Source organism: Kogia breviceps, chromosome 12, assembly GCF_026419965.1.
Source record: "Kogia breviceps isolate mKogBre1 chromosome 12, mKogBre1 haplotype 1, whole genome shotgun sequence".
Classification (NCBI taxonomy): Eukaryota; Metazoa; Chordata; class Mammalia; order Artiodactyla; family Physeteridae; genus Kogia; species Kogia breviceps.
In genome coordinates, this window is record NC_081321.1 from 6,723,714 (window position 1) to 6,746,247 (window position 22,534).

General features: G+C 43.5%; 2 pseudogenes; both read right to left on the bottom strand.

The window, feature by feature from the left end:
- Nucleotides 1-224: 224 nt before the first annotated feature.
- LOC131766777 (negative elongation factor D pseudogene) lies at nucleotides 225-2,217 on the bottom strand (annotated as a pseudogene).
- A 12,646-nt stretch (nucleotides 2,218-14,863) lies between these two features.
- Nucleotides 14,864-15,234, bottom strand: LOC131767365 (large ribosomal subunit protein eL31-like; annotated as a pseudogene).
- Between the last annotated feature and the right edge of the window lie 7,300 nt (nucleotides 15,235-22,534).

The window sequence follows — 22,534 nt, forward strand, 5'->3', positions numbered from 1 at the left end:
ATTTAGGGGTAGCCCTGGATTTACAGGGAAAGGAGACTGTTCATAACAGCAGTTCTCCACTTGCATTGCTGACATTTTCCTGTCTACAAAAGTTCTCCACCTCCTGCCTCCAGAGCCCATTGCCAGGATGCTGACTGGGCCTCTTCATCAAGGGCTTCTGGAAAGGGTTTTTCCGCAACGGGTCTCCCGGAATGCTCTGCTCCAGCTCTGGAGGATGCTCTGAATCAGTCCACCAGCACGAAGTTAGACCGGCAGTGAGCTATAAACTCCGTCACAGGGTGCGGTCCACCTTCCGTTTTAATGGTGCCCGTGATGCTGTCGTTTTCCAGGATGGGGAGGAAAAGCTCCACAAAGTCGGAGGTGTAGGGAGGTGCGATCACATCCAGCACCTCGGTCACAAAGTAGCGAATGAGGGAAATGTCGGTGCCCCCCTTCTCCAGACACCTGCGGATGTAAGTGACCACAGGGAGTACGTGGCCTTGGCTCAGCAGATGCACCATCCTGTCCAGAAGAGTCTTCTTGAACTCGAGCTGCTCCATCGCGTCCAGCTGGGAGTGCTGCGTCCCCAGGAGCTTCGCCAGCAGCTGCAGGACCTGGGGGTGCAGGAGCTGGTGGCAGGTGCTGATGTGGTCCAGCAGCGCCAGGTGCACGGGGGTGCAGTGGGTCTGCAGCTGGAAGTACTTCGGCTCTGATACGCTCCAATCCACCCACTTCAGCACACCCATGGCCACCACTGGAAACCCGATGCACTTATAGAGGGTGCTCAGCTCGGCCAGGAGTTCAGAAGCCCCTTTGTTCTCAGCGCAACACAAACTGTGAACGGTTTCAACAGCTTTGGCCGTTGACCTCAGCTCGTCTTGATTGATGCTCACACGCGTGTCCTTCTTCCAGGCCTCCACCACGCTCACTGCATATGCCAGGATATGGATGTACTTGTGCTTGTGGTCCGGGTTGATCCTGGCCCCTGGTTTAAAGAGTGAGTCCATGAAGAGGTCCAGGAAGCCCGGCGCCCGGATGAGTTCAACAGGAGGCGGGTCCGTGCTGGTAAACAGGTTGAAGAGGACAGTGATGTCGGCCGGATTCAGGGCCCCCTTGGACAACGTCGCCCCAAGGGCCTGACACAGCTGGGGGTAGGAGGCAGCTGTGCCCAGCGCGAGAGGGATCCGACTAGCGTCGCGGCCTCTCTCCTGGGCGAAGCGCTGCACCTCCTGTGCGATCCTGCGCACAGCCCAGCCCCCCTGCCCTTCCTGGGCCAGCACGGACATCAGGACCTGGGCCAGCAGGTACGTGTGCTCCCCGTGACACACCATCTTAGCAAACTGGGGGAGATTTTCTGCGAGGTTGTCTTCTCCTCCATCCAAAAGTGTAGCCAGAGAGCTACAGAAAACTCTAGAAAACACTTCCAACTGCTGGCAGGCTGCCGCCACGCCGGTGATCTCCCCGTGGTATCCTGCATCGGAAATCAGCTTGACCGTGAAGTTCAGCATCAGACAGTCTGGGTGCACTTCAGTCAGTTGGTAAACAAGATCTCTCCACGTGGGATGTGCGATCATTTGTTCAAGCCAAGCAGGGGTCTCTCCTTCTTCAGTAAAGATAGAATCTGCTTTGCGGGGGTCGAACTGTTTCATCAGTAAAGTCTTCAGGTGATTTTCCACGGTTTGCTGAACCTGCGCTGGTTCGACCCCTGTCTGAATGAGCCACTGGGCCAGCAGGTTGACGGTCTGGGCCACAGCTGTGTAGTTCTCCGACAAGAGCCGGATCACCGCCTCCGGAGAGCCTCCTGCCTTAAAATACCTCATCAGAGTGTTAAAGATGGAGGGTTCCATGATGTAATCCCTGGTAGAAAATTTCTGCAGGCATTCTTGCTGGACCTGGGCGTCCTCTTCGCCCTGTGCCTCCCCCTCCTCCGGCTGGTTGCCCAGCTCTGCCGCGCTCCCAAAGTGGTCCTGGCCCCGTTCCATGCGGACGCCCGTCAGGCCCTTGCCGTCCGCTACCCTGGCTGCCTGTTTAGGAAGAGAAACAGCATTATGATCTATTCCCCCTTCTTTTCAAAGCTTTAGTACTTAAAATTGATCTCTCTTGATAGGAATATGCATTTTCCTGAGTAGATAATAGGACAGTTCTACTGTCTACTTTGGATGTAACCTGAGTCTTACGTCCCAGAGGTGATTTCATTCGCCAGTTGAGATGCTTCTCTGTAATGATCACATGCTGCATGTCTACTCAGATCAAATTATTACTCTTTTTAAAAATTAGGAAAAACTATACTTTCTCCAGACAACTAATATATTCTCTCAAAATCGAATCACATGTCCCTTTAACCTTTGGCACTCAAGAGATCAAAAGCAGTAATTCTGAAACAAATCTTGACTCAAAATTAGTGACTAAGATCAAATGCCTTGTATTTTTATATGCTATTGCCCTGCCTCTTCATTCACTGAATCTTCCATTCAAGTTAGAATTTTCTTTTTCTTGATTTTATTAATTTTTTGCCTGCTACCTATTTATTCATTTAACTATAATCTTTTTTTTTTTTTTTTTTCGGTACGCGGGCCTCTCACTGCTGTGGCCTCTCCCGTTGCGGAGCACAGGCTCCGGATGCGCACGCTCAGCGGCCACGGCTCACGGGCCCAGCCGCTCTGCGGCACGTGGGATGCTCCCGGACCGGGGCATGAACCCATGTCCCCCGAATCGGCAGGCGGACTCTCAACCACTGCGCCACCAGGGAAGCCCCAAAATCTTGAATTACAGCCAACATTTTAAAATCAAGAGGCTCAATGTTAAAATTCAAATTTTGATGTGAAAAATAAAATCTGATATGAGTGATCCTAAATCCCCAGGTGAACAGCCATTGTCTGGACCTGAGGAGGACTTGCCCCCTTTAGATGGAATCTGGTTTCCCGAATCAGCTACAGTCTACACAGCCTGCTTAACTTCACCTGCCAAGCGCTGGCAGACAGAAAAAAATATATAATACACACACGCTCATTCCCCATTTGTGACTCAGAAGATTACATATTCTCTGTATAATAAAGCCTCTCTTCCTATTCAACTGTTCAGTTCTGCTGCAGCTGAACCCACGCCCTGTTATCTCTGAAATCCTTAAGTGTTAGCAGAGAAAATTTACTGTTCACTGAGGATGCCTGTGGTAAATGACGGCAGGAGGGTCAGGCAACTCCAATCCCAGGTGTTTGTGTTTTGTTTGTTTCATTTGCTTTTCCTCAACAAAATTCCAAAGGTCAAGGTTTACATAACGTTAGACAGAGTGAAGAAAACCAGGGAAAAACAGAAGGCTTGAGAACTTAAAAGGGGATGTGGTCCTTGGAGAACAGGAGGGCCACGGAGAGAACCCAAGCTCCTCAGTCCTGGGTTTATCTAGTCTATCCCAGTCCCTGAAAAACAAGAAAAAGAGCAGCCCAAGCTCACACTGCTGGTAAGATTTGTGGTTAGGATCTACACTCAGCTCTGCCAAGCTAAAAAACCTCATGTATTACACCATGGAATATAAGGCAGCAATAAAAAAAACTATGAAGTAGGTCAGTAAATACTGATGTGAAGTGACATCCCAGATATATTTGAGATAAATCAAATCAACAGTTAAAACAAAAATTTTCTTAGATTGAAAAGCATATCTGATCAGTGTTCACATAAGCAGAGGGCTTCGCTGGGAAATTCTACTAACATGAAAATAATAATTAAACCCTTCCCAAATACAGAAGAGAAAGGAACATTTCCAGCTCCCTCTAAGAGGCCAGTGTTATCAATCAGGGATCAACTAGAGAAACCAAGCCAGTAGGAGATGTGTATTAGAGATTTACAGCAAGGAATTGGCTTACAGGATTGTGGGAACTGTCTAGGCAAGTCTGAAATCGTTGGGGCAGCCGTCAGAAAAGGCAGGCTGGCCTCTTTGGCACCGATGAAGCTGCTCTCCACAGACAGAATTTGTTCTCTTCAGACAAGCCTCAACTCTACTCTTAAAGCCTTAGTTAATTGGATCAGGCTTATTGGATTATCTAGGATAATCTTATTACTTCAAGTCAATTGATATGGATTTTAATTACATCAAAAAATACCTTAAGGGACTTCCCTGGTGGTGCAGCAGTTAAGAATCTGCCTGCCAATGCAGGGGACACCGGTTCAAGCCCTGGTCTGGGAAGATCCCACATGCCGCGGAGCAGCTGAGCCCGTGTGCCACAACTACCAGAGCCTGCGAGCCACAACTACTGAAGCCTGCATGCCTAGAGCCCGTGCTCCACAACAAGAGAAGCCACTGCAATGAGAAGCCCACACACCGCAACGATGAGTAGCCCCCGCTCGCCACAGCTAGAGAAAGCCCGCTTGCAGCAATGAAGACCCAAGGCAGCCAAAGATAAATAAATAAATAAATTTAAAAAATTTAAATTCAAGGTTACTAATTCTGTTTTAAAGTTTGCAACTTCAAATGTGTGAGGTTCAAATCATTAGTTACATCCTTTCCCCCCTCTCTCCTCTGTCATTTCCATCCATAATATAAACATACTATAATTATTACCAGGTTAGGAAAGAAAAATGTCCCTTGAATCCCACAAGGCTCTATTGCTATCACCTCATTTTAGAATTTTCTTTTACAGGAAAACCCTTTTAAAGCATTCTCTGTCTTTGCTGTTTGCATGTTGGTGATTTATTTCCTGCTCACTGTCTCTTGAACTTACTCCAGTCAGGCTTTTACATTCAACCCCCATGGACACCCCTCTTGTCAAAGTCACCAGTTAATGATGTTAACATTACAAAATCTAGTCATCATTTCCCAGCCCTCTCTTACTTGAAGTATCCGGAGATCTCTCCACCTTAAGGCTTTCTTCTCGTGGCTCCCAGGACCCAGTCCTTTCCGGAGATTCCTTCTATGTCAATGGCTGCTCCTTGGGAGTTTTCTTTGCTTCTTCCTTCTCCTTCTCTCTACCTCTCCCTGACTTTGGACCTACTCTGTCTCTCAAAGCTAAAGCCCTAGAGCTCTGAGCTCCTATATATACTGTCCAAGCATGGAAATCTAATCACAGGGATTTTGCTACCACCCACACAGTGATTAGGTCTGGATTTTAATCTCCAGGTTTATATATATCCAAACTCCCAATTCAGTATCCCTACTTGGACGTCTAATAGGTCATAAGTCAAACTTAAAACTCTCAACCTCAACCATGATGCCCTGCACTGACCCCTGACCCACTCTCAGTCCTCACCATTCAAGTAAAGCCAATTCCATTAGTCCAGTTGATTGAGTCAAGAACCTCAGCATCGTGACTCTGCTTCTTTACTCTTGGTCCAAACTCAACCTGTCAGAAAAATCCGGCTTGATCCCTTGCTACTCCCTTGTTTCTGACTCCTATTAACACTTTCCTTCACTCATTTTGTTCCATCCCCTCTGGTTGCCTTGCTTTTCAGTTAACAAGCCAAGCATGGTCCCAACTGAGCCCTTTGCACTTGCTGTTTGCTCTGCCTAGAAAGTTATTTCTCCAGATAAAAGTAAGACTTGTTCTCTTACCTTCTTCTGGTTTCTTTAACAGTACATTTATTGATAAGGCAGCGACCAAAAATGAGGCTGCAGTCAGTGTTAGAGAAGACAGTTAGGGATTTGGGATTAGAGTATGAGAGTTAATGGACCCTCCTGGGGGGGTTAATCTGGGTTGTGATTAGGTAAAATTTAAATTTGAGAATTGATGAGAGTCCTTCTAAACTGGAGACCAGCCTGAAGACTTAACAATTCAGGCTATGGATTTTGTGCTAAAAGGGTTGTAAGTGATGAGGAGAACTCTAGGGTAGAGACAGATTGGATGAAGGAGATGGAAAGACCAATAATTTGCTGGTGGGGAGGTTACAGAAATGATGGTGACTAGAACTAAGGTAACTGTCATTCAAATCTTGGATGTCAATGGGCCACAAAAATGAGCCCCAGTGGTAAACTGGGCAAAGTGTATAAACAACAAAAAACTCAAAAAGAACACGTTTCCAACTGGCACATGAAAAATGTTCAATTTAATTAAGGTGCAAAGAAACAAAATCTTAAATAATGAGATGTACATATACAAAAAAATTATTTGCATTATGATGCAATTTTATAGAAATTATATTAATTTCATAAATATTTATTTACCACTTAGGTAATCAGCAAACTGTGTTGGGAAGTCTAGATTACATACCAAAATATTAAAATAGGTTTTTTTCTGGCAGATAGATATGGAAGTGATTCTTTTTTTGTGTGTGTGATACTATAAAAGTTATTTATTCACTATACACAGAACATGTCCCCTATAAAATGTACATAAAAAAACACTAAAAAGTATAATTTGGTGAACATTTTCTTGATTACAGAACATACGAAATCAGTTGGGATAACAGCTGTCTGTCTGCCTCAAAATAAGCTAAATACTACCCAGAGTATCCTTTATATCTGATGCAAAATTAAATACTTTTATTTATTTGTTTATTTTGGCTGCGTTGGGTCTTCGTTGCGGCGTGCGGGCTTTCTCTAGTTGTGGCGAGCGGGGGCTACTCTTCGTTGCGGTGCACGGGCTTCTCACTGCAGTGGCTTCTCTTGTTGCGGAGCACAGGCTCTAGGCGTGTGGGCTTCAGTAGTTGTGGCACGTAGGCTCAGTAGTTGTGGCGCATGGGCTTAGTTGCTCCATGGCATGTGGGATCTTCCCGGACCAGGGCTTGAACCCATGTCCCCTGCACTGACAGGCGGATTCTTAACCACAGCGCCACCAGGGAAGTCCCTAAATACTTTTTTTTAAAAAAAATGAATACTGAATTAATGGGAGTATTGCTTAGTGAATGAATAAATGAGAGTGATGACTCAGGGACATTTTTTTTTTTTTTTTGGCTGTGCCATGCAGCACACAGGATCTTAGTTCCCCGACATGGGACTGAACCCATGCCCCTTGCATTGAGAACACGGAGTCTTAACCACTGGATCGCCAGGGAAGTCCTTAAATACTTATTGTGAGAATTGTTTCCTAATGTGTGTTTGAGGAGAAAGAGTTAACAATTTAATATAACTCTAGTATATTACAGTCACTGTACAATAAATCAGTTTATTACATTAAAACAGATCACTTTTTCATTATTTGTATTAATGGGATGCAAATACTGGATACTTTTTTTTTTTAAGAAGATGTTGGGGGTAGGAGTTTATAAATTAATTAATTTATTTTTGTGTGTTGGGTCTTCGTTTCTGTGCGAGGGCTTTCTCTATTTGTGGCAAGCGGGGGCCACTCTTCATTGCGGTGCACGGGCCTCTCACTATTGTGGCCTCTCTTGTTGTGGAGCACAGGCTCCAGGCGCGCAGGCTTAGTAGTTGTGGCTCACGGGCCTAGTTGCTCCGTGGCATGTGGGATCCTCCCAGACCAGGGCTCAAACCCGTGTCCCCTGCATTAACAGGCAGATTCTCAACCACTGCGCCACCAGGGAAGCCCACCGGATACTTTTAAATGGCAAATAACCACAAAGTGACTTATCTGTGATAGTATATTGGGTTTTATAATTACACAGGATATAAATTGTGTAAAATATTGTTATGAATAATATATCTCAAACAAAACAATGAGGCCACAGTGTAATGATTCACTAGACTGTGCTCTGTAGACATTTATTGAATAACTGAATTTTATCTATTTTTCTCCCTAATTACCCAGTACAATTTTTGCCCACAGTAAGGGCTCAGTAAATGTTTGCTGAATATACTGACTAGGAGAGAGGGGAGAAGAGATGGACCCTCTTAGCTGGATGTCAAGTATTATAATTGGAATTTACAGTGGGAGAATGTTTAAGATGTAAACCACATGTGCCACACAATTAAGGAAACAAATGCCAATAAAGCAAACCATTAAGCAGAAAACACTGGCACTGGAATAAGCAAAGGCAAGATTTGCCAATAGCGAAAATAGAGCTGACCTTAAGAGATAACCAAGGAAAAGTTTATATTGGACCATACCTATTCTCACTGCATTCAGTTTGAGACAAACCAGTGGAGGCACAGTGAGAGGCTATGGCTGTCTTCCTTGATTTTCAGACATCCTAGTCTCCTTTTTTTTTTTAATTAAAAAAATTTTTTTTTGCCATGCTGTATGGCATGTGGAATGGCATGTGGGATCTTAGTTCCCTGACCAGGGATCCAACACGCACTTACCATTTCAACCAAAAATAAAAAAAGAATTTTATATATTTGATATTTTTCAATCCATTGCAGTCATTAATGCTTTTTCAATTTAAAATGCTATCGTATATTTTGTAATTATGTCTGTTCTACGTTGTTCTAATACGCATTTTTATTGAAATTAAAAAAAAATCTTCTGAGTCTAACTCAGTTCGTTGGCTTCAACTCAGAGACATTTCCTCCAGCTGCGAATTTACTGGACAGATTCCAACAATTCAGGTACCTTTCTGATAGGTGGGGGGAAGATTTTCTGCTCAGAGTACATTTGGGAACAGGTTGGGGATGTCTCTCTGACAGGTAGGGTTCACCCTCCTAAGAAACCGCAGGATAGTGGGGAGGGATAAATTGGGAGATTGGGATAGACATATACACACTCCTATATATAAAATCGATAACTAATAAGGACCTACTGTAGAGCACAGGGAGCTCTACTCAATACTCTGTAATGACCTGTATGGAAAAAGAATCTAAAAAAGAGTGGAAAATTAAATTAAATTATTAATTTAATTTAATTTAATTTTAAAAAAGAAAAAGAAACGGCAGGATAGGAGACAGACACAGGAAACAGTGAGGCAGGGAAATGAACATGTGTGTGGAAGGACCATCGGGCCTGTTAGCAACATGCGTGCAGGACTTTGCTTGGAAGCTTTGCATTTTTCAGTGCAGTATAACTGCTCATAAGAGAGAGGGGAGTAGTCCAAGCTCATTTCAGCTTTGGGGAGCCAGGGATCAAAAAGAGAAGTAAAAGGAAAAAGAGAGCTTTTATGTACATGATATTGACACTAAAAAATGAAGGAAACTTCCAGGGAAAACCTATTGGTCGATACTGTTACTATTGCAAATTCCTAAATCTGGCAAGAGGACAGGACTGCATTAGAAGTCATTATTGATTAACTCATTCATCAAGTCCTTACTAAAAGGCCCATTATGTGCTTGGCAATCTTCTAGGTCTTTGGGATACATTAGTGAACAAGGAGGACAGGGACCAGAACTGGTAGAGCTTACACTGTAGTGAGAAAAGAGAGATGTTTGCAAGACTGGAGAACTTTCTCCAGAAAACGAGAAGCATAGGAATCACAGTTAACCTTTAGAATTGGTGAGAATTTTCTAAATACTTTTAAAGTTCATAGGCAGTATTTTTTTTCTGGAAACTGGTACCATTTTGAATGTAAAACCATGAAAACATTTTTCCCTCTTTTCTGTTTTTCCTGCCTGTTTCTTCCAGCTACCACCAAGTCATCACCATGATCTATGTGTGTGAACAACATATAGAGAGGAGTGTTTAGTTTTAAGACTTGAGCCTTGGGAAGAATATTGTTTGGGAAGTGTTACTTTCAAGAAACTGATGATTTGATTTAAGCTGCAACAGTGCTCAAGTACTTCTGAAATTGTTTTTTTCTTTTCTTTTTCTCTCCATCCCTCCCTTCCTTCCTTCCTTCCTTCCTTCCTTCTGTCGTTCTTAGGGTTGGGTTGGAGTTGTGATAGTCCATGGGAGTATTAAGAAAATATTAAGAAAAGAAAGTATTAAGAAAATTTCTTTTGCACAACTACTTTGAGGCAACATGCAAGAATACTGGGTTATTGCCATAAGTATTTAAGCAAGTTCAGAATTCTCTTATCTTAAAAGAGCAATTCTCTCTTAAGCATACTTCTCATTCTAAACACTGCACTACTCATAACATTCAAAGTTCCTAAAAGAGTTGTTTATACTTGGTCTCCCTTTTTCATCTCCTGTTACATGTTCTCAATCGATATTTGTTCAATAAATATAGGCCAAAGATAAAATATAAAGGTAAAAATAGTTTAAAAATCACTAGGGGGACTTTCCTGGTGGTCCATTCAGTAAGACTTCAAGCTCCCAATACAGGGGACCCGGGTTCGATCCCTGGTCAGGGAACTAGATCCTGCATGCTGCAACTAAGACCCAGCCCAGCCAAATAAACCAACCAACCAACCAACCAACAAATAAATAAATAAATAAATAATCACTAGGAAGAGACTTACCTGGTGGTTCAGACTCTTGAGCTTCCAATGCAGGGAGGGCAGGTTTGATCCCTGGTTGGGGAACTAGGATCTCACATGCGAAGTGGCACGGCCAAAAAAAAAAAAATCACTGGGAAGAAAAATATCAATTTGATTAGAATATCAAGACCAGGTTGAGAAACATACAAATATTAGAATCAGGTGATATGATTCAGTTTAGAAAGATGAGTTAGGGATTTGGGTTAAAAGCCCAGAAACTCCTGATTTGAATGAGATCAGTTAGAGGGTAATACTCAGGATTTACTGAGCATAGGAAGGAGAAGCTGCTAAAAAATTAGTTAAAAATAAAGGAGAGGGCTTCCCTGGTGGCGCAGTGGTTGGGAGTCCGTCTGCCGATGCAGGGACTCCCGGACCGGCGCACGGCAGACATCTTTTTTCTCAAGCAATTATCTATGAATCTCAGCATTCAGTACAAAATGCAGAACCACCATTTGCTCATTTCTCAGTTGGAGAACCAAAAATTTTCTTTCTCCAGTCCAACTGTTAAAAAAACTCTCTGATATATCTACTTATCCGATCAATTGATAGATTGATCTATTGATAAGAATTTTTTTTAAAGCCGTTACAGTTCTGCATCATAAAACGGTCCTTGCATGACATGTCCACACTCCTCTGGAAGGCCAGAACCTCCTGTTTTGCACTGAATCTCATCCTCCCTAACTGTTCAAGGTCATAACTCCGGGAATTCTCATTGTTCTCGATTGCATCATCACTGTTTCCCTCAGAACTTGATCTTTCCCGTCAGCATACAAGCAAGCTCTTAACGCAGAATTCTTGAGCCCTCTGGGGATATCTGATAGTAGGCATTAAAATTCCTTATGCTGTTAATTTTTCTCCCAGTTGGCTCTAGAAAATGAGAGAATTGAAATTCTTGATGTAATTGTGTTCATATGAGACAATCTCAAAATTGGGTCCCACCCCATGCCTAGTGAATCAGCGTCTGCATTTTAACAAGATCCCTGGGTGATTCATAAAAGTTTGAAAAGCATTAGACTAGATCAGTGGTTCTCAACATCAGAATCACTTGAGTACCTTTAAGAAGTCCTGATGTCCAGAGACCAATTAAATCAGAATTTGGGGGGGGTGATGTAGATCCCAGGGGTCTGTGTTTTTTAAAGCTCCTTCTGATGACACCAATGTGTAGCCAAATTTGAGAACCACTGGACTAGACAGACTTTCTTTTCCTGTGTCACTGACTGACTATTGGTGCAATCTCTCTAGAGAAAGAAGATTGAAGTCATGTTGACCCCAGGAAAAGATAGAGACACTTGCTGGTATCTTACATGGTATCAGCATTGGCTAGACGAGATCTGTCCTGACTTCCAGGACTTCCCTGGTGGTCCAGTGGTTACGACTTCATGCTCCCAATGCAGGGGGCCTGGGTTCGATTCCTGGTCAGGGAACTAGATCCTATGTGCCACAACTAAAGATCCTGCACGTGGCAATGAAGATCCTGCGTGCCACAACTAAGACCCGGTGCAGCAAAATAAATAAATAATATTTAAAAAAAACAAAAAAGATCTGTCCTGACTTTCAAGACATATTTCTTAAGACTGGCCCAGAGGAGGACCAATGAGACTTCATTTCAAGAATGAGAAGCTGAAAAACCAAACCAAAATAACTGCTATATGCAGTCATAAAACCTAAGTATACAGTAACAATAAGGAAGAAATATTCAGGGATACAATGACCAGATGAGGAAGAAAAAAAAGACCTTGGGGTAGATGGTGGCTCGGGGGTTGGCAGAGAGAAATGAGTACCTACCTACCTCCTAGGGTCATTTTTAATGGTTAGTAGTTGACAATTCTGCCCCTGTCTGTTTCAGTTGACCGAGAAATGAAGTGCTTCTTGGGAGCTGCAGGAGTCCAGTGGTTTTTCAACAATCATTCTAGTTACTGCTTCTATCTCATCTGAAATATTTGGTTTTAGTGAGTCAGGAAAAAATGGAAATCAGACCACTCACTTCTCCTCAATCTTGAAGAAGATTGTTAGCTCTATCCGTTTCTTGGAGCTTGATCTTGTTCAGAATCCCTGGTCCAGCAGCTCCGCCATCCAATCCACCATCCCATCTGAAACCAGGCATTACATTTGTTTGTAACATCCTTTAAGCCTCTTGTCATCTAGAGCAGTGTTTTTTCATGACACTGACATGCTGAAGAGACTGAATACTCTTTAATGTCTCATACTTTGGATTTTTTCTGGTCATTTCCTCCTCTTATATAGCTTATTCTTACATTCCCTATGTTTTCTATAAACTGGAAGTTAAATAAGCTTGGTAATAATATAAAGTAATCTTATTGACAACAATATAAAATCATGGATGCCTGTGTTATATAGCTTCATATCAGGACAAGTGGAATTTCTAGTCATCCCACAATAAATATGGCTAAGGTTGACCCCTGAGTTGGTGGGATTACAGACTGAACTGGAGGGATGGATTTTTTAATGTATTTATTTATTTGGCTGTGCCAGGTCCTAGTTGTGGCAGGATCTTTGTTGCCACATGTGGGATCTAGTTCCCTGACCAGGGATCAAACCCAGGCCCCCTGCATTGGGAACATGGAGTCTTAACCAGTCTTAACCAGGGAAGTCCCAGGGATGGATTTTTATGTAGTAGAAATGACTGAAAGAGGAAGGCCAGGATGCTAAACTATCTGCAAGAGTGACTGTAATTATAGGCCATGGTTAAGGAGGGGAATGCAGCAAGATGGCACTAAAGGAGAGAGAGAATGTTGAGGGATTTGAGGATTAGAGGTTGTGCAAAGGTATGGAAAATTGTTGCTAATGCAAGGGTCTTGCCCTTTTTAAAGCAGCCTGGATAATGGGGATAAGACACCTGTTGCTAATTTCACCAATATCTGTGTTTTCTTCTTTGGGGATGCATCACTGCACTACATTTCCTAGCCTTCCGTGCAGTTAAAGATGATCATGTGATTGATTCTGGCCAATGAAATGTGAGTGGAAGTGATGGACACCACTTCCATTTTGGGCTCTAAAAACCTTCCCATGATCCTTTCTCTCTTTCTGCATCAATCCATTGAATGGAGAAGACTCTTACAACCTAGAAAACGGCAGCACACATGCTAGAAGAAGCCTAGGTTTTGGTCATGTGGAAAGCCACCTATCCAAGAGTGCTCACGTTGGACCATGATAGCGGCAAGGGCTACTGAAGTCTTTGAGGAATTTACTGTGAAGAGGAGCAAGGACCCAGGGCAGTAGCTGATGGTGAAAGAGTTTTAAGAGAAGGCCTATTTAGAATGGAAGAAATGAGAACAATTTTGATGCTCATAGATACAATCCACAGAGAGGAAAAAACTGATAAAGAAGGAGATAAGGGAGGATTGCTAGAGCAACGAACTTGACTAAGCAGGAGGCAATGGGATCCAATGCACAAATGCTGAATTTAGCTTTAGGAGCACAGAGAGGTTGTCTGTTGTAACAGGAGAAAAGGCAGAGTACAAGTACAGTACAAGTGCTGATAAGTTAGGTTGTAAGAGTCTTCTCCATTCAATAGGTAGATGTGAGGGACTTCCCTGGAGGTCCAGTGGTTAAGACTTCATGCTCCCAATGCAAGTTCAGAAGGTAACTCCACAGTATAAAAGTACTTTACCTTGTTAAAACATTCACTTTATAATACTCCTATTACAAAGTATGTTGAAACGAAAATACTTGAAATGAGTCCTTTTTGCACATGTTTAAGATAGTTTTATGGAAGGAGCATAATTTCCTCAAATGACAGGCATGTTTTACATTTTTAAAAAAAATTTATTTATTTATTTATTTATTTTTGGCTGCATTGGGTCTTTGTTGCTGCACGTGAGCTTTCTCCAGTTGTCGTGAGAAAGGGGGCTACTCTGCGTTGCGGTGTGCGGGCTTCTCATTGCGGTGGCTTCTCTTGTTGTGGAGCATGGGCTCTAGGCACACGGGCCTCAGCAGTTGTGGCACGTGGGCTCAGTAGCTGTGCCTTGTGGGCTCTAGAGCGCAGGCTCAGCAACTGTGGTGCATGGGCCCAGTTGCTCCACCTCATGTGGGATCTTCTGGGACCAGGGCTCGAACCCGTGTTCCCTGCACTGGCAGGCGGATTCCCAACCACTGCGCCACCAGGGAAGCCCTACATTTTGATAGGTATAGCTGTCCTCCAAAATAGTTTTGTCTGAAGAGTAACTAACACTCGCTGTGTGAACCACAGTTGCCCAGGTATTTGGCTTTGATGGAATTGGGTTGAGGTTATGTTAGGTGTCAAGGTTGATGCTGAAGTAGACCTTGCTAGAGAGTTAATTGTGGGTGTTGGTGGGTATTGAGCATGGGTGGATCAAGATAACTTTCCCATATTTTTTTTTCTGGAAAAATGTCTATCTTAGAATTCACAAAACACGCAAGTAAGAGCATTCACTTTAGACCCCCAATGTCCCAACTACCTGAACATTCTCAAGCCAGGATTCTCAAAACTGCCTTAGAACACCTGTCCAAATGTTCAGAAAATCCAGGGCCTGGGCACAGTATTGGGGAAACACTCTACAAATGATCCTGTAATTGGAGGCTGCTTTAAGATACACAGGCCTTCACGCTGCAACTAGAGAAAGAAAATCAAGATGCGAAGGTGGTTCTATAACTTTATTCAACAATCAGCCGCTAGTTCTCATCCACATTAACTGTAGATTTTTGAAACTGGTGACAGGTACACAGGTAAGCAATGTGTAGAGCTTGTTTGGTGAATCTTCATCTTCATTATGTTTTCTGGACAACTGCACACAGATACAGTATGGGACATTCCTTATTCCTTTGGCCCAGACAGCTTTGTTGAGTCTGGTGGCAATGTGTACATCTGGAGTTCCCATAACCTTCATGGCAAATGTCCGTATTTCCTTGAGCGCCTGAGGGGCGTGCTTCTTGAAACTCACTCCATGGATGTGTTTGTGAATGTTGATAGTGTTTTCTCTGGTCACTGCCTCATTGATGTCAGACCGGCCCTTCTTCTCGCTGCCCTTCTTTGCGGGAGCCATTCTGCCGGGCTCGGGTTGGAAAGCTTTCCCATATTAAGGTTTGGGATGTAGTTGCTTTCAAGTTCCTTTCTGATGTTTCTCTGTTTTTGTCCTGTGATATTTCTGTTTGCACTAGACATTCAGCTGCTTTCCCATTGGTGTCTGAAAGGGTTTATTGCTCTGTAACTAGTCAATCCTAAATACCACCAGCAAAGCTTTCAGCTCAGGCCTGATAGTTATTTACTTCATCATCAAATTCATCATCAAGGAAGGTCAATAGGGGTATTTCCAACATATCCAAAAATTCTCACACTTTTCCTGAGTAAAATATTATTGCCTCTCAGTTAATGATCTTCAAGGCTCAACCATATACACTTTTCCCCTTTTCCACTTCTGGGAAATATTCATAATCTGTCAAGACTGAGCTAGTCTCAGCATAATGCTAAAAGCTTTTTGCATAAAAATGAAAGATTGTTGAGGACAAAAATCTCAGAATACTTATTATCCCACATAGAAACAGTTGCTTCTGGGTAATGAACACATCCTTAATAATTTGAGTGTAACACTCTTAGACCATGTTTCCAGCCTCTCCCATGTTGTTGTCCATTTCCTGCCCATCAAGAGCTTTCTCCGAGGGGTTCAAATCATCATCCTCTTCAACTACCTCCATTCTTTTTTGTGTGTGTGGGTTTGTTTGTTTTCTGTACGCGGGCCTCTCACTGCCGTGGCCTCTCCCGTTGCGGAGCACAGGCTCCGGACGCGCAGGCTCAGCGGCCATGGCTCACGGGCGCAGCCGCTCCGCGGCACGTGGGATCTTCCCGGACCGGGGCACGAACCCGTGTCCCCTGCATCGGCAGGCGGACTCTCAACCACTGCGCCGCCAGGGAAGCCCAACTACCTCCATTCTTGACATGTCTCTTTAAGGATGGGAATCAAAATTCGAAATGCCCTATACAAGGGAAGAATCTGCATATGCTCAGAGTAAATGCAATCTAGTGAGTACACTGGCAGAAGTAATAACTGTTTTGTTCATGGAATGATTCATTGATATTACCTGTATGTGTCTTTTTCTCTTTATTCATATGCAGGTTTTTATAGTCTCTGCCCAGGGGCAACAGGTGGTGGTTGGGGAGGGGTGGGAGGGCCACAGAAATCTGTCAAAGGAACATCAAGAGCTCCAAATCCGGGCCTTCCCTGGCACTCCAGTGGTTAAGACTCCGCACTTCCACTGCAGAGGGCATGGGTTCGATCCCTGGTCAGGGAACTAAGATCCCACATGCCGTGCGTGGCACAACCAAAAAAAAAAAAAAAAAATTTGTATATCTTTAAAAAAAAAATGTGGGTTGTGCATAGGAACTTACTTCCAAGGGTGCAGTAAAAATGAGGAAAAGAGTAACTTTATGGTGGAGAAACCTGACCATCACTTCCTCATCCAGGCGATCAAGGTCACCATTCATAGCAATGAGCATGTGGAATGTACCCTTCATGTGTTGTGATGAAAATGTCACGTTACCTCTGGTTTTCCTTTCCAAAATCTACAGCCCAATTTATCATGAGAAAAACATCAAACAAATTCTAACAGAGGGACATTCTATGGAATACATGCCCAGCGTTTCTCTCTCAGGGTCATCAGAAACAAGGAAAGTCTGATCAACTGTCATCATCTGGAGAAGTCTAAGGGGACTAGACGTAACCTGGTTAAATCCTGGAACAGAAAAAGAACATTAGGCAAAACTGAAGAAATTTGAATAAAATTTGGCCTTAGTTAATAAAAATGTATCACTATTGGTTCATTCATTGTGGCAAATATACCACACTAATATATGATCTTAATAACAAGGGAAACTGCATGTATAGTATATACAGGGGATCCTCTGTGCTATCTTCTCAATTTTTCTGTAAATCTAAAACCATTCTAAAAAATTAAGTTTATTTTTTAAAATTTCAGAAATGAGGTGCTAGATGGTCTTACCTTTTTCCAGAGGAAAACTTACTTTTGCTTCTGTCAGTCCTTATGAAGTAAGAGTCTATTTTCAGTTCTCCTTTATTCCTAGGGTGCTGTTTGTTGGGTCCTAAACTTCAGTTTTTCCCTCTTGCCCTGTGGGGCTTCTGAAGACTCTGTCCAGTTTATCAGTCTCCTGGTTGCCACTTGCTTTGCAGATTTGCAGACTCTCAGGCACTGTTTAAGAGTCAGCACGTGCCATGTTCAGACTTCCCTTGTCTCTGAGGTCTCGCTCCCTTACATTCCTTGCTGCAATGGAAGCTCTCTGATGCTTTCAGATAGTTGTTTTTATGTTTTATCCAGCTTTCATGGTTGTTCTCAGCAGATGATTGGCCTGACACAGCGACTTATCTTCATCTTAGCCTGAAGCTTCTCCTCATTTTTGAATTTGCCTTCAATTCCTCATTGATTTCAAAATTCTGAAATACTCATGCTTTCCACGAGTCCCAGGGCTTCTCCTTAGGGCCAGCCAATAATTTAGTGGTAACATTTTAAACATCAATCAGATTAAAAAATTACATAGATGCTAAAAATGATAAAGAACTAGTTAGGGAGTAGTTAGAGAGCCAAATAGGAAAAAGACAAATGACATGACCAAAATCACATTACGGGAAAGTAAAAAGCACTGGTTTCTAGTCTACTTATTCTGATAGAGTAAATTCCTTTTGGCATATCCTGTAATGATCCTAACAGTATGAGCAGGAAAACAAAGTACTAAAATGAGAACTGACACAGATGTGTTTACTTTCTCTAATTCCATCAGTCACAGTTTTTATGTTTCCCTCTTCATTGCTTTCAGGATTATTCACCTTATATTGGCAACATATGTTTTCACATTTTATTCCTTTATTTATTGATCCATTCTGGAAAAGAGAAATGTGGATTAATTTGTTACATTTCAATTTGGTTATGACAGTTTTGGAACCAACTGCCATTGGGTGGGTTTCCTTTAGACAGGAAATGTATGGCAAGGGAAAAAAAGGAGGAAAATAAGACAGCTTTTTTTCTTTTTTTGGCCACACTGCACGACATATGGGATTTTCCTTCCCTGACCAGGGATCGAACCCGTGACCCCTGCAGTGGCAGCGTGGAGTCTTAACCACTTGACTGCCAGGGAAGTCCAAAATAAGACAACTTTAAAGCAATATTTTAAACAAAGTAACTTAGTTTGTGCATAGTAATGTTAAAAATAGTACTATAGTTCACATTTTAGTAACTCAGAAATTGGATATGTCCTACAGTCTAAGCATCATAGTTTATTTTCATCTTTATTTTCTTAGTGGTCCATTAAATGATAATCAATAACATATAAGATATGATTAAGTTATGTAGTATTAGCTAACATTTATTGTTTATTATGGGTCTGGCACTATTCTCAGAACTTTTTTGTATAATCTTCTCTCATTTTTATACTAAATTAAGAAGGGACAGATTGGTGTCTTATAATCAAAATAGCAGTAAAATAGATACCGGAGAAAAGGTTCTCTGAACATATTGTCTATCCCTTTCACTTAGTCAAACTGGTCCAAAAGAAGTCAATTACTTTTTCTTTGTTAAACCCATGTGTTCAAACAAGATTAGTAGTATAGGGCTTCCCTGGTGGCGCAGTGGTTGAGAGTCCGCCTGCCGATGCAGGGGACACGGGTTCGTGCCCCGGTCTGGAAGATCCCATGTGCTGTGGAGCGGCTGGGCCCGTGGGCCATGGCCGCTGAGCCTGCGCGTCCGGAGCCTGTGCTCCGCAACGGGAGAGGCCACAACAGTGAGAGGCCCACGTGCCGCAAAAAAAAAAAAAAAGAAAAAAGGAAAAAAAAATTCTCTCAATATATGTAAACGATGCTTGCATGACCACATGCCTTTTAGAGACATTGTGGGAACTTTAGAGAAATTGCAGAGGCTCTGCCAGGTGCCTCCAAAGCATCTTCTTTGTACCAGCAGTTCCCAAACTTCAGGGTGCATCAGAGTCACCTGGAAGGCTTGTTAAAATACAGATTGCTGGACTCCACCCTCCCTCCACCCCACCCCCCAGAGTTCTGATTTAGTAGGCCAGGGTGGGCCCGAGAATCTGCACAAGTTCCCAAGTGAGTGATGCCTGCTGGTCCAGGGGCCACTGCTGACCCATAGAGCTGCACCATCCACCTCTAACCAAAAAGGGTGCGTTCCGGAGTCACGTAAGATTATGCAGTTGTACTCAGGGTTTTGTACATATTTTGCACTCAGCCTGGTAACCCAGTGCCTTTCCGTTACTAAAGCAGGACATTTTCTCAGGAAGCTAGATGAAGAGCTTTTTGTAGCGAATGATGTGTTTTGTTTTGTTTTTTTGTGGTACGCGGGCCTCTCCCTGTTGTGGCCCCTCCCGTTGCGGAGCACAGGCTCCGGACACGCAGGCTCAGCGGCCATGGCTCACGGGCCCAGCCGCTCCGCGGCACGTGGGATCTTCCCGGACCGGGGCACGAACCCGCGTCCCCTGCATCGGCAGGCAGACTCTCAACCACTGCACCACCAGGGAAGCTCTGAATGAAGTTTTTAAAAGAATTTCTCCTTTTGTCGTTCAGACCCGAGATTGAAGCTATTACAAAGTTTTCCTTTTCCATTGGAAATAGTTCACTGTCATCAAACAGCTCATGGCGTCATCTCTCTATAAAGTGACCTCAGGGAGGATTATGTTGTAGTACTTCCTCAAACAGAAGCTCACAGCATCGATAATATTGAGTTGGCCCAAAACTTGTTCGTGTTTTTCCATGAGATCTTACCAGGCACTTTTCAGCAGCCTGTGAAAATACATCACCAGTATTTCTGCTTGTTACTGGGGGAAGGAGGCAGCTTGAGGGTGGGGATGGGGGCCAGGGAGGATTGGAACCAAACAACTTTTACTGGAATTTAAGGAGCTTACCAGGATGTTTCAGAGAAGGTCACTAAAGTGCAGACCTTTAAAATCTTTCATTAGATTTGTCTAATTGTAGCAAAGTGCTGTGTCTTTTTTAGAACTTTCATATGCAGAAAAACCTCTGTGTTCACTAGAGGTTATAATTCTATGGCTTTCAAGCCACAGACAAGCTCTCCATGGCGCCTTATTGGGAGCTGAAGTCAGCTCGCCTAAGTAGAACCTTCTGAATAAAGCATGACTCACTCTCCCTAAACAATCAGCCTGTTTATATAACTCCTATCAGGCATGTAAAGTGGAGAAGTGGTCTGGAAGAGCATGTGTATTACCAGAGGGCATGTTATTAGGCTCTTCCCATATTACACTGTCTTCTCTAATAAAAGAAAGATAAAGGAAGGAAAACATACTCAAAAACCTCTATGTCTGCTCTCTAACCTGACTCACTTACTAGATAGATATTAAGCAGATTAGTTCCCTGAACCAATGTGTTTCAGAAAAAATTCAGAAAATTGGGTGTTAGCATTTGGGCAAGATTTTCCTTTGATGCTGAAGAGGCTCAGAGACACCTCTTCTTTGTATTTTTCATCAGTGCTTAAAAAGATTTTACATTCCATGCTTTCCATTCCATCTGCCTAGCAAACCTCACACCCTGGACGAGTGACTGACTGCTAGAATCCAAAGTATATCCCCACCCCACCCCCACCCCCTGTTAGTGCAAGTTTGTGCCAACACCCAGTGAGACCAAACAAACCAAAACATTGGAGTCTGAAGCAAAGAAAGGTTTATTGCAGGGCCATGCAAGGAGACAGGTGGCTCGCGCTCTAAAAAACCCCCAAGCTCTCTGAAGGGTTTTGGCAAAGTGGTTTTTTTTTTTCACACTTTTCGGGGTTTTTTTTGTATTGGGATATAGTTGTTTTACAATGTTTTGTTAGTTTCTACTGTACAGCAAAGTGGAGCTCCCTGTGCTGTACAGCAGGTCCTCTATTTTATACACATCAGTGTATACATGTCAATCCCAGTCTCCCAATTCATCCCACCCCACCCCGGCCCCCGCTTTTCCCCCTTGGTGTCCATACTTTGTCCTCTATATCCGTGTCTCTATTTCTGCATTGCAAATAGGTGCAAAAACAAATATCGTATACTAACGCATATATGTGGAATCTAGGAAAACTGGTACGGGTGAATCGGCAAGCATATTTAAAAGCCAGGTGAGGGAGTTCCCTGGCGGTCCAGTGGTTAGGACTTTCACTGCTGAGGGCCTGGGTTCAATTTCTGGTCAGGGAACTAAGATCCTGCAAGCCTCCAGGCGAGGCCAAAAAAAAAAAAAAAAAAAAAAAGCCAGGCGAGGGAGGGGTGTCGCAGGGTCTGTGATCCGCTCGTGCACGGTTCTCTGATTGGCTGATGGTGAGGTAACGGGGCGGTGTCCCAGGGGTTAACATGACCAGTCCTTAGGCTCCAGGAGGCCTGGGGTTACGTTCTCGGGTCATCCAGTAGCTAACATATTCTGTTTGGTGGGGGGTTTTCACATCTGCAAAACAACTCAGGAAATGTGCATCAGATACTGTTACGTAGGTCCTTCAGGGAGGAGCTAAAGCAGAGGATATGGGGGAAGACCTGCCCCCAGGAAGACCCCATTGGGTCCTGGTCAGTTACACTACTCTTGTTTAGTTAGAACTGATAGAGGGACTTCCCTGGTGGTCCAGTGGTTAAGACTCTGTGATTCCAATGCAGGGGGCGTGGGTTCGATCCCTGGTTGGGGAACTAAGATCTCACATGCCCTGTGGCACGGCCAAAAAACAACACAACAAACAACAAAAAAAAGAACTGGTAGAGAAACACATCACACTGAAGGATTATTTTACTATCAGTTCATGGCTTTCACCTGCGTCTAGATCCTCCGTCCCTCTAGCCCTGCTGTCCAGTATGGTAGCCACTAGACATGCACGGCCGCTGAGCCCTTGTATTGTGTCTTATCCAAATTAAGATAGACTGTAAGGACTTGCAGCCAAGATGAAGTACAGGAACCAGATTTATCCTCCTACCCGAAACAATGGAAAAACAGTGCAAAATATATGGAATAACCGTTTTCAACACATTGGATATCAGGCAATGAAGGGCAGGGAATCCCTGACACGTGGGAAATAAATGAGGCAAGCTCTGCGGTTGTGCCAGCCTATTGCCTAAACCATTTCCCAGCCACGGGCAGAGAGGAGAAACCCAGCAGAGCCCAGCAGTCTCTCTGAGATAAGCAGTTGCCTTTGGGAGTCGAGGGAGGCCAAGGTGAGTAGATTTGCAGGGCAGCATCACAGAGCGGAGGGAGCTACACAGAGGGAAGGAATCTGGAAATATGCAGACGGTCCCCCTGGAGTCCTCAGCTATGTGATCGGAACATGTGTGTGAGGCCAGAGAGGACCACCCTAGCTCAGCATAGGAGGGGA